This window comes from Aythya marila (genome assembly GCF_965140915.1).
Source record: "Aythya marila genome assembly, chromosome: 2".
NCBI classification, from domain to species: Eukaryota; Metazoa; Chordata; class Aves; order Anseriformes; family Anatidae; genus Aythya; species Aythya marila.
Genome location: NC_139043.1, coordinates 30429919 through 30442915, shown reverse-complemented (window position 1 = coordinate 30442915; position 12997 = coordinate 30429919). Strand labels below are relative to the sequence as shown.

General features: G+C 36.5%; 1 protein-coding gene across 1 annotated transcript in view; it reads left to right on the top strand.

The window, feature by feature from the left end:
* The window catches only part of DGKB (diacylglycerol kinase beta), a 358914-nt gene that overhangs the window by 18996 nt on the left and 326921 nt on the right, over positions 1 to 12997 (top strand). The gene's annotated exons all lie outside the window — the stretch shown is intronic.

Sequence of the window (12997 nt, the reverse complement as noted above, 5' to 3'; positions counted from 1 at the left end):
CATTTTATCCTTTTGAGTATGGAGGTTTATCATAGAATCATAGAATATCCCGAGTTGGAAGGGACCCATAAGGATCATCAAGTCCAACTCCTGGCACCACACAGGTCTGCCCACAAGTTTAGACCATGTGACTAATTGTGCAGTCCAATCGCTTCTTAAATTCAGACAGGCTTGGTGCAGTGACTACGTCCCTGGGGAGCCTGTTCCAGTGTGCAACCACCCTCTCAGTGAAGAACCTCTTCCTGATGTCCAGCCTAAAGTTCCCCTGCCTCAGCTTAACACCATTCTCGTGGGTCCTATCACTGCTGTTTACAGAGAATAGGTCACCTGCCTCTTCGCTCCCCCTTGCGAGGAAGTTGTAGACCGCGATGAGGTCTCCCACCAGCCTTCTCTCCTCCAGGCTGAACAGGCCCAGTGCCCTCAGCCACTCCTCATACATCTTCCCCTCTAGGCCCTTCACCATCTTCGTCGCCCTCCTCTGGACATTCTCCAACAGTTTAATGTCCTTTTTGTACTGTGGTGCCCAGAACTGCACACAGTACTCGAGGTAAGGCCGCACCAGCGCAGAGTAGAGTGGCACGATTACCTCCCTCGACCGACTAGCGATGCCGTGCTTGATGCACCCCAGGACACGATTGGCCCTCCTGGCTGCCAGGGCACATTGCTGGCTCATATTCAACTTGCTGTCAACTACATCCCCCAAATCCCTCTCTGCAGGGCTGCTCTACAGTGTCTTGTCACCCAGTCTGTATGTATAGCCAGGGTTGCCCCATCCCAGGTGCAGGACCCAGCACTTGCTCTTGTTAAACTTCATGCAGTTGGTGATCGTCCAAGTCTCCAATCTGTCCAGGTCTCTCTACAAGGCCTCTCCACCTTCATCCGAGTCCACAAGTCCTCCAAGTTTGGTGTCGTCAGCAAATTTGCTCAGAACACCTTCTAGTCCTACATCCAAATCATTTATAAAAACATTGAAGAGGACTGGCCCTAAAATGGAGCCTTGAGGGACTCCACTAGTGACCATCTGCCAGCCAGATGTGGCCCCATTTACCACAACCCTTTGAGCCCTGCCTGTCAGCCAATTGCTCACCCATCATATGATGTTTTTGTTAAGTTGTACCTTGGACATTTTGTCCAGTAGGATCCTATGGGAAACTGTGTCAAAAGCCTTGCTGAAGTCCAAAAAGATCACATCAGCTGTTTTCCCTTGTTTGACTAGATGGGTGATCTTTTCATAAAACGAAATCAAATTTGTTAGGCAGTACCTACCCCTCATGAAGCCATGTTGGCTGGGACCAATGACTGCGTTGTCCCCCAGGTGTGCAGGGGTTATGAGGATTATTTTTTTTATTTTTGTGAATGTTCTGAGAAGATAAACTTCTGTGTCATCAATAAGTATAACTTTAGCATTTAAGATGCAATCTTTTGTAGAAAGAGTTCATCATGGAACAGATTTCAATAAAACAAATTGGAGTATTTTCTCCCTTTTTTTTTTTTTTTTTTTTTTTTTTTTTTTTTTTTTTTTTTTTTTTTTTTTTAAGTTCTGTAAGTTACACCAAAATAGGATGACCTCAGTAAACTGTGACTTACAGATCACATAGCTCTGGTATTTTATTTTGGTGATTAAAAAGGGTTTAAGTGGAACAAACATTTTTAGGCTTCTACTGTATGTGTTCATACAACTCAGTTGTGTGTTTTAGTATAGAACAAGTAAAAGCAATGTCTCATAAATAACAAACCATTTAATGAAGTTAAATGCTACTTTTTCTATTAACATAATGGTTCTTAAAACTCACAATCTGTACTTGATGAAAGGGTTTTACACAGGGGTAGATCATGGGAAAAGTGCTATACATGGAAATCCTGTACTTATCGATAAGGGTAGAACACTCAAAGGACTTTTGAAAATCTCTTAATTTGAAACTCTTATGGATCAGTTCAGGATGTAACAATATGGGGAAAAAAAAAAATTATAACCCTTAAAATATCTGCTTGTCTCTCTCTCTTTTTTTTTTTTTTTCTTTATTGGGGACTTCTCATAGGTAGATGGAGTAAAACGTACTTCAGTGGTTGCTGACTTGATATCATCTGATCTATGCAATCCTATCTTAATAGGATAAAAATTTTGACAAATGATGAAAGAAAAAATGTCTTAAAAACATCTTATTATTTATGATTAGGTGCAGGATTGTTATTCATAGTTTCTCTCTGTTAATAGAAAACTAAACAGAGCATTGGTTTTTCAATTGCAGGATAATGTGGAAATTTTATAAGGCCAATGTTTTAACATTTAAAATTTACTTGTATAAATACTGTAGGCCCACTGAAGACATACTGACTGAAACAAAGGTATCTCAAACTGATTTTTTTTTTTTTTTACCATTTATGTGAATTTAACTGAAAAAGTTAAATTGTAGGATTGTAAACTTTGCAAAAGGAAACAATTCAAAAGGATTAGAGTCTCTGTGAAGAAAAATTTTTGAAGTAGTCTTTTAACTGCAAAAGTTGTTATAGCTCTTCCTGTAGAGTGAGCTTACTTCTGTGTAAAAATTGCTCTTTAAAGGGTATTTTCTACTGATCTAAAATGCAATAATTAGAAACTTTAATCATACTAATACATATGTAAAATAAATAGCATCTTTCCTGCTTCAAATGTATGATATCACCTTGCAGAGTAATTTTCCCTTAATAGTAGGGGAAATTAACTGACTCCCTTAACTGACTTTTTGTCAGTTAAGAATGTCCAACATTTGTAAAAGCTTTTGTTAGAAATTATCAGTACCTAAATTTATTTAATTTCCATTAATTGAAATCTGAAGTTGCCATGTTGTGGCTAATTCAGCAATGTCTTAGTGACTTTTTAAAAAATAATATAATAATAATTATATATTTATTGTTGAGTAAGGGCTGTCTGTCACACTGACTTGTAATGCATCAAGTGCAACGTGTACATCCCAGTGCTTAATTTGAGAAACAACGTAAAACAGAATACGGGTTCAAAGCAGAAAGACTTTTCTAGGTTGTCCTAGTGAAATAGATGCAGGTTTACAGTCACTTGTAGTTAATGTTGCTGCTATAAAAGATAAGAATATACATTCATGGAGGCAGTATGTGAGTAATTGCTATTATGAGGAGAGCGGTAGCACTTTCCTCTGATAGTTCTGTTCTGTGTGGGAAACTCTGTTCTGTGTGGGAGTGTAGTCCAGAAGAGTAAATTATATGCTTATTCCATTTACTTACAGAAGAACGAACGTAGTGTTACGAAGGTGCCATCCATTTCATTATACTTGTTTTTTTCATTTGTGACTGAAGAAGAATTCCTTAATAATTTAAGCACAGAAACCAAAATGATTTTTTTCTCTGTTTGTATATTTGTTCTGATGTTCTTATATAAATAATCCTATTTGATATCTAGTTATTAATTAGTTACTATATTCTAATAGGTAAGCCTTTCTAATGAAAAGCCTAAAAATGTTGTCAGAATGGACTAAGTTCCTCCCCCTTCCCCCTCATTTGTCGTTATTATTTCAAATGTGAAACAGAAGGAAGTGTATCAAGCTTGTGTATCTTTTGCTTTTTAAAGTTACGGGGGAAAAGAACTTCACATAAGCTAAAACAGAGGAGAAAAAGCTCTTAGGTAGAACTGTGAAGAAAAACATCCTGGAAAAAAGACAACAGAAATGCAGAGCCTTTTTCCAGAGAATAAATATTTAAAAAATACAAGAATAATATATGCTAGCTCAGACAAGAAACATTCTAACATTCTCGAGGGGAAGAGGATCAATTCCCCCCCCTCCCCCAAGATGGGAAAATACAAGGAAATTCAAATTAACAAAAGTAAGATTTTTATCTTGAACACCATGGGAAAAGAACACAAATTTAGGTCTCATGAAAGTGCAATTATATACCATCATTAATTAAAAGTACAGTTAAGTACTCATTAATTATTTATTTTCAGATGTTTAGAAGACTCGATGGAACTGTTGCACTTTGTTAGCTTCATCTATGCCCTTGGTGGCACTGCGGACATGCCCTAGAGCTAGGAAGAGCTAGGAATGCGCAAGTGACAATGTTCACAGAGCCTTCCCAAACCTGAAATACAATGTCTCCTTGGAGTTGAATTTGAACGTCAGAAACTGAAGGGGTGAACAGGGAATAGTAGTTTGAGATGCTGCTGCCATCACAGTTTCCTTTGGCTGTGGATACACATTCCTGTAGGCAAGGGCCCATCCCACTTTCGAAATCCATTTTGGTAGTATTGCTATAAAAGAGTTCAGTGACAGTAAGCTAATCGAATAAATATGAAATCCTTTGTAGTTGTCTAGAAGGCTCCACAATATCCCAGTGGACAATGACATAGCGTCGGCTATTCATGTCCCTGGACTGCAATAACTTCTGCATGTAGCTCTCCCTGGGGAAGGTGAAGGGGGATGGGGAATAACACATACACACACACAAAAAAAAAAAAGCTAGTGAAAAACAATGTGTCATGCCTTTCTGCTACAAAATCCATTAACCTGCCTGCTAACCTGTTCTGTATTCTTTGCACAAATTTCCTGTTGAAGATTAAATCAGGTTCATATACTCACATATTATTTAAAAGCCACTGAATTACCCTGTTCCCAGCCTATTTTAAAAGTGCATAAAACTTTGGAATGAGGACAGCAGTTAACAAATCTTTTCCTTGAGCGCAGTGGAACAGTTGTGTCACAAGACTAAAGTACATCTCTTCAAAGGCTTATTTCTGAGCATGAAGTAGGAATTTCTGCCCCAGGAAATTAAGGATCATCAGAAATCTTTCCTAGTTATAACTTTTCAGCTTTGCCTTCCTCTAGCGTAACCACCCCTAGAGCACCTAAATATGAAGAGATTAATTATACCAAACAATTATACACAAAATAACTGTAGCTGATTGCCAACAGAAATTAATTGTTATGCTGAATTTACAGTTCATCCCATGAGAAGAAATGGAAAGAAAAGAGGAACAACATATGACAGATATTAACCAAACAGCTGAACACTCTGGTAATGTGGGATCAGCTACTTGTGCCACTTGTGGGCAGATTAATGCAGGATTCCCACCAAAGGGTGCACTTCTGAAACTGATTGTCATAGAAAAGGTGGCAAAAGCACAGACTGGAAAGAAGCAGTTGCCGCTAAGGTGTTTATTCTAAGATGTTTATTTGAAACTTTGGAGGAGTTTTTGGTGGAGAAACTAAATAGTGTGTGACGTGGAAAGAGTTGTGATTAATTCTCTTGACTGAGTGATTTATCCAGTGGAGCCAAATGTGCTCTATGACTGAGAACTTCCTACATATTATAGTTACACCTGTCAAATCCTGGGCTTTTATTGTCCTAGATTACTTTGCTCCATTTATTAAAGAATATGCCTTAGAGATTTAAGTCATATGCCTTAGTGATTTAGCTCTTTTAAGGGTTTGGCTCTTTTTAAGAGTTTTGCATTTCATGCAAAAATGACATATTTTAAAAATTGCTTTATAAACAATTACCTATAAATGCAGAATGTAATATATTTTTTTCTAAAATTGTGATGGACAACACTTTAACATTGGTAATAGGTCAATAACTCCCATTTAAAGAAGATTTTTGAATTATATGCTGTTTCCCTCATGAGTGTAAAATGAATTCCAGTCTGAAAAGAAAACTTTTTTTTTCTTAAAAAAAAAAAAAAAAAAAAAAATTATTCATTATGTAATTTAATTATATATTTAAGAAAGGCTTTAGACCTAAGCGAAGTACCTACAGTACATCAGCCCATAAACATTCTGGCATTTTATTGTCCTAGTTTTATGCTTTGATTTAATTTACTTCAATATTACTTTTAGTGAAGAAAACATTGAGAACGCCAGGTGTAGTTCTTTTGATGTGGTAGATGCTTAGTATAGCAACTTGAAAACAGCAAGCCTAGAATAAGTTGGAAATATTTGAGATCCATCTGAAATTGCTTGTAAAGCAGTCCTGGTACACAAAGTTAAGGTATGCAAAGAGCAAAGTGAAAAAATGTATATATGTCTATATTTAAAATGTAAATAAATATATAAGGTCTTGCATCCTGATCAATTTATACTGGTTATTGTTGCTAGTATTTCTTCTCATTGTCACAGAAAATAGTGTTAGTGAAATGTTTTATTGGGTATTCAAGTATTCTGCTTATCATATCACGATGTGTTGTGTTTGTTGGTGTTTTTTTTTTTTTTTTCATTTTTTTTTTCTGGTACTGCATGTATTCCCAGTGTTTGCTGATATATTCCATAAAAATAATTTGAGGAAGAGAATTCGAATAATTGCTTCTCTAGGGAATACAGCCCACATATATATATTAAAATTTATATGGATAGTTTTGCATATCCTGAACTACTACACCTGGGGATAAAGTAGTCAGGAAAACATGCATAGTTTGAATTTTGTTCAAGTCACTCCTTTAAAGGGAGATATTTTCAGTCTGGCAAAAATTTTTTTCACTGATTTCAGTATATTTATATTTATTTAGAGTTAGTATTTCTGAATTATAATTTATATCAGTAAGTGTCCTTTCCCAAACTGAGAAAGAATGTCTATTACTAAAATGGCTTTACGTATGCTAAATACTATGGAAAAATGAGAGGGTATTATATAAAACATACAGGTTCAATTTATATAGGAAAATATAGTTTTCTATATTTTCTATGGGATCTCTCTTTTTTTTTTTTTTTCCATTCATGTAATAAATGTCTCAGTCTTCAAAATAGGACTATACACAAAGTTTACAATTTATTAAAGGAATAGAGGTATGCAAACAGCGCTGGGTGCGCCAGGAATCTCTGCTCCACCAAGACGCACACCAGTTACATCAAGCAGCTGATTTTTATGCTCCTAGGCTAATACATATTCATTACTACTTCTAAAAAAAACATTACTACTTTCTAAAAAAAACCTGAAACTATAATTAGTTTCAGGAATCTAAACCCTCCTACTGGAGCATGCGTATCAGTCTCCGCTGGTCCCTCTGGGGGTCTCTCGTGCTGAAGACTCATAGTCTTCCTCCCTCTTGTCCTTCTCCTTTGTCCAGCTTGGCTGTACGTCAGAGACTTGTGCAGTGTCCCCCACAAGCTTTGTCTTTTAGTTGTTCTTCAGCTCTCCCCGTCTCCTTAATCTCCTGGCCAGATATCAGAGACTTTCATAGTGTCCCATGCAATAGTCATAATGGTTAGCAGTTATTCTGAAATCCCCCAGATATCATAGACTTCAAGGAAAAGCCTACAAATACATTTCCCTTCAAGCTCTCTATTGACACAGATTGCTAAAACATTCCTTTGCAAGATACAAGAACTATATACATTAACCACTCTGTTTTTCTTAGACTTGTGGTTATACAAGGGTACGTAAGACAGAAGGTCACATTCATCATACCGTGCGGCCCTAGCATTGTTCCATACTGACATGAATCAGATGAACGTATTTCACAATTCATACAGTTGATCCAGCAGCAGTTAGAAACAATCATAGTGTTTGTGTATTTGAGAATAATGAAATCAGGATGATGATTAGTAAATGTTTTTGATTGGATTTTTTTTCCTTCCAAAACTCTTCAGGATATACTTTCAACCACCTGAATTTGGAGTATTTTTGTTGTTAAAGACTTTATTTTCTACAAAGAGTAAAACTAATTGCAACAATATTTTTCACAAATTGGCTATCCATAAATAATGCCAGCATTTTCAAGGAATTAGAGATGCTAGGTTTTTGGTTTGGTTTGGTTTTCTTGTTGTGTTTAATAGTTTCTCTGACAATTGCAGCCTTAGTACGGAGTATATTGTGGTGTTCAATAGTGAGTGTGGTCATTCAGTGCCCAAGAAATACTATGTACTCAGATCTCAACAGCTTAATTAATAAAGCAGAAATAGTGCATCATAATCTTGGTTAAACATTTATATGATATTAATATATATGATCACGAGAGTATATCATAAAATATCATGTATTTTACACATGAAGGTGGAATTTGTCTCTGCAAGTGTTCATTGAAAGAGTACTTTTCCATTGTTTGATAGGCCTACAAATGACACTGAATGTTCAGAGGAAAGATGATTTGGTCCTGTCTGTACAAAGAATATGCCTGCTTTCTCTACCTATTTCAGGGATTGATGGAGAATAGTTTCATAACATGTTATCTGACATGTGCAAATTTTCCTTTGCAAAGTCCATGTCACCCACAGGACCTAGTTAACCATGGTGAAGGTATAGGACCCAACTGAAGGAAATGCCAAGTACATTCTGTATAGAAAGTCCTTGAAAAGCATAATTGCTTCAACCTCCATAGCAATTAAGGTACAAAACATTCTGTGTTGTTTATTCCTGTTGTTCAGGCAAAAATTTGCAAAATTTTTTTTGCAAAATTTTTTTTGCAAAATTTTTTTTGCAAAAATTTTTTTTTTGCAAAAAAAATCAGTCATGTTGTGGAGAACTATAGTTTCCCTGGAAGGAAACTTGTCTCCTTAGGGTTCATGTTCTCCCTCCTCCTCCTCTCCACCCTCTGCTCCCTTCTTTCCTACTAAAAACATAAACAGATTGAAACAAGGTTTTCATGATAGGCTAAATGAATTAGTCATTTAACAGTTCTGTTTCCCACATGGTGGGAGGGATGTTCTGAATCAGTAATTTAAAGGAAAGTGTGGGGGGAAAAAAAAAGACTTGAAGTTCTGACTCTCATATACAATAGAGGATGCTTTTTTAAAATCACCATTTTCTCACTTGCACCCCTTCTTGGCATCAACCTTATCCCGTCCTCACTTTATGGAGTAATTGGAAATTACTGATGAAGTTACATGTGAGATGTGCATCTGTACAATATTCTCAGGAAGTCAAAAATAGCTGGATAATTCCAAAGGCCAGTTTCTTGGTTGTTTCAGGTTTCTCTGTTACAATTAATATAGAAAAGCTCCTTAAGGTATGTGTTAAGAAGAGGTTTGTGCTTTCAGTCACAGTAGTGAGGATGGACCCCAGAAGAAGCATTCCTCCCTTTCAGGAGGGAGTTGAGTTGGTTGAGGAGCTGGACATATTTGTAATTGTAGAATCATCGAGGTTGGAAAAGACATTCATAAAGTCCAGACATCAATATGACCTATTGAGTCCTGCCTCTAAAGCATGTCCCTTAGTGCCACATCCACGTGTCTCACCTCCAGGGATGGGGACTCCACCAATTCCGTGAACAGCCCATTCAAATGCTTGGCTACCCTCTCAATGAAGAAATTTTTCCTAATGTCCAATCAAAACCTCACTTGGCACAACTTGAAGCCATTTCCTAACGTCCTATCACTTGTAACCTGAGATAAGAGACTTACACCCTCCTTTCAGGTAGTTATACAGAGGGATGAGGTCTCTCCTCAACCTCTTTTCTCCAGGCTAAGCTGCAGTTCCCTCAGTCACTCCTCATTAGTCTTGTTTTCCAGTCCCTTTACTAGCTCTGTTGCTCTTCTCTGCACACGCTCAAGCAATTCAATATCCTAGTACTGAGAGGCCCAAAACTGAACATGGTATTTCAGGTGTAGTTTCACCAGTGCCACGTACTAGGGAACAATCACTTCCCTTGTCCTACTGGCCACACTATTTCTGATGGAGGCCAGGATGCCATTGGCCTTCTGGGCCATATGGGCACATTCCTGGCTCATGTTCAGCCAGCTGTCAAGCAGCACCCCCCAGGTCCTTTTCTTCCAAGCAACTTTCCAGCCACTCTTACGTAAGCCTATACCACTGTGTTGGGTTGGTACAACCTAATTGCAGGACCCAGCACTTAGCCTTGTTGAACATCATGCCTCTTTGCACAGACCACAGTCATCCTCTGGATATGGTGTCTGAAGCTGAACCCAGTATTGTTGATTTGTTTCTTTAGAACTGAGAGTAATAGTTTTTCCCCGTACTTTCTAGAAATTCCATTTCCTTGCAGTAAGGACTTTATGAGCTGTGATGAGATGATGTGAGTGCTGAGTCTAACATATAGTGTATATGCTCTTATCTATTATCTTTTCCTCCATTTTATATTCCTGTCTCTTCTCTGTTCTTCAGGGTGGTTTCTTCAGAGCAGCAGAGAATTTCAAGGGCATGGTGGATTCCTGGAAATCTGAGTTTGTTAGCATTATTGTCTGAATGCTGAGAAATTGGATTTGTAGAGTTTCTAACAAAGTTTTGTTTCCTAATTTGGTTATGTGAAGTGGTGGGAATCTTGACAGAAAAACTGTATAAAACCTAAAATACGTAAAGAAAAACAAGTTTTTGAAAGGGAGACTAGAATTGAAAAAAATATATATATATAATAAAAAAATCTTAGTCACAGTAGACAGGTTTTTTTATATATATATTTCTTTATGTGATAAAATGAATGATTCATTAATACAGCCTGATTTCTCTTAATTGTGAGGACTGCTTTGTGTCAGGCTGTGAATTGTATCTAAGCAGATAGTAACGAAATGTGTGCACAAATCCATGTTTCCTGGAATGGGTTAAACTCTTTGAGGATCAGTAGAAGAGATACCTACCTGTCATTCTGTATGTTTTAACTGTATTCTATAGTGTGTTCTTTGAAGTAATTTATCTTTTTCTTTTTTTTTCCTTTCTTTTTCTTTCTGTTATGTACTCCTCCTGTAACTACTTTCTTCTTTATGCACTTGTGTATAGTTTTCTCACTGCATGACTATCCTCAAGCACTGAGAGAGAGAAAGCACTAAAATAATGTGCAAAAGTAGGCATTTAAATTAAACTGTGCTGAAAAAGATGCTGTAAACCAATCTTGTACAGAAATTAAGATTTTTTTGTAAGATATAGGAGATCTCAATCTTTACAAATGAGACATCATATAATGTAAATGTGCATCAATGGCTCTTAGCCTTGGCATCTATGTAATGTACATGATTGCTTACAGCTATATTGTTGTCTATATATAGAATGTGGAAAAAGACACTATAAAAGGTTTAAGTACAAAAAAAAAAAAAAAAAAGTCAGATTCAGGGAACTACCTCTCCTTATTTAGGACTCCCCTACTGCAGAACCTAATTGAAAACTGAAAAGGGAAGCCTGTATGAAATTTCTTTTCCTGAGATTTTCTCCATTATGTTTCTGCATATTCCTGCATCATAGGCACTGAGGTGATGTACAGAATCTGGCAGCAGCCCAAAGACCAGTTAGTCATCCTCAGTGACTGTCTACCTCCCCATTACCTTTCCAGGATTAAGCTTGGCAAATTAGTTACACTGGATCCCCCACATCTTCTCTTTTTAAGGTAGGATTTGTATTTAGGGAGTTTTCCAGAATTACAATGTAGCCTTAAATTCTTATTGTCTTCCATGAAAACTTGGTTGGCTTTATGTTTACACATTCCATTTTCTTTCCTGTGGACTGCCATACCAAATTTTCCATTGCTCTCCCATCTCATTCAGGTCTTGGCTTTTCTTGCAGTGCTGTTCACAGGGTGAGCCTGGATGTCAGGTAAAGGAGAAAGGATATCCTGTTTCAGAGTTGATGATTTTGATCTGAAGTTGGAGAAGGGGAAGTCAATGACAAAGTGTTCATTTTCACTGTCCATGTACTGTGGATGTAGCAATCCCTATAGACAGAGTTCAGTTAAAGATATTGCATGTGAATAGACTGATCAGTTTAGAGCCCACAGCAGGTATTACCTTGCCAACCATAGCAATTCTAATGCTAGGCTTCCTATCACAAACACTCATATTCAATAATTGAGATGATCTCTAACTGTACAGCATTCAACAGTGTTAGCTTTTACAGGTAATGAAGCTAATGTAGTTCCTAATTCAAAAAAATAATACTGTATGAAATCACGGTATAAAATTTTGAGTCTATTAAATCAACTATGCAAATATAAAACCATTTTCAGTAAAACCTAATTAGTTGTCACGAATATGAAAAAATATTTGAAGAAATAAAACTGTCTTCAATACAATCTAATCAACTTTTAGAAATGAAACGTCTCTAATTTGATTAAAATGTCTCTATTGACCATCATTATTTTCTCTTGTTTTAAATAAGAGGACTGAGGCTCTCCAGACAGAATGATAGCTTTTTGATTGAATGTCAGTTTCAGCTTTTGTAGTTAGTCCCCTTTTTCTGGCACTAACGGTGATTCACTGATGTTTAAAGGCTGATGAGCCTCATTCCTGGCCAACATTATCCATATTAATATTGCTTTTTCCATCTCAGTCTCCATGCTCTTATTAGCTTTTGCTGTTTGTTCACTCAGCTCCTAAATTTTACCCTTTCTAACTTATCCTTATGTTTTATTCTAACTTGAGGAAGTGTAGGAATGTCTTCTGGTTCAAATTTTAAAATACAGGGCAGTTGTTGCACACCTATTACTGTATTTGGATGATGCGACTTTCTATTAATACACATATACATTCATCAAGAAGGGCATAAACAATGAAAGTATACTTAGGGACTAAGGTGTCTTCCTGAATTTCTTTGTCCAGGAGTGATGCTCATATATATGAGACAAGGAGACAAATATATATAATAAATAAATGTTGTCTATAATTGGGTTAATGAGTTGTGTTTATATATATATATATATGTAGATAATATTATATGTAGATTATATTATAATAAATTGTATATATATATTCTTCTGTTCCTAGCCACTCTGCTTTTTATTTTTATTTATTCCCCATCTCTTCAAACTGAGACAACATGCCTTTTCTTCTCCTCTCCCAGCTGCCAACATCTTCCTTCTTAAGCTCTTTCTTTTATTACGTCAGTCTCTTCAGGACTGATTTTTTCCTTTGCTCTGTTTGTAATCTGACCCTTGTAAATAACGCTATTGCTAGGCATATAAAGAGATTCCACTTACAGTCTAAAATTAGTTTTCTAGTCTAAACTTGTCATCTAGGCAACCTCTGCAATCAATAGAGAAAGATAAATACTGCAAGAAGGTAATTCATCACATCTTAAGATTATGTTGAAACTGGAGGGATTAATTGCTGTCTGGGCTGCC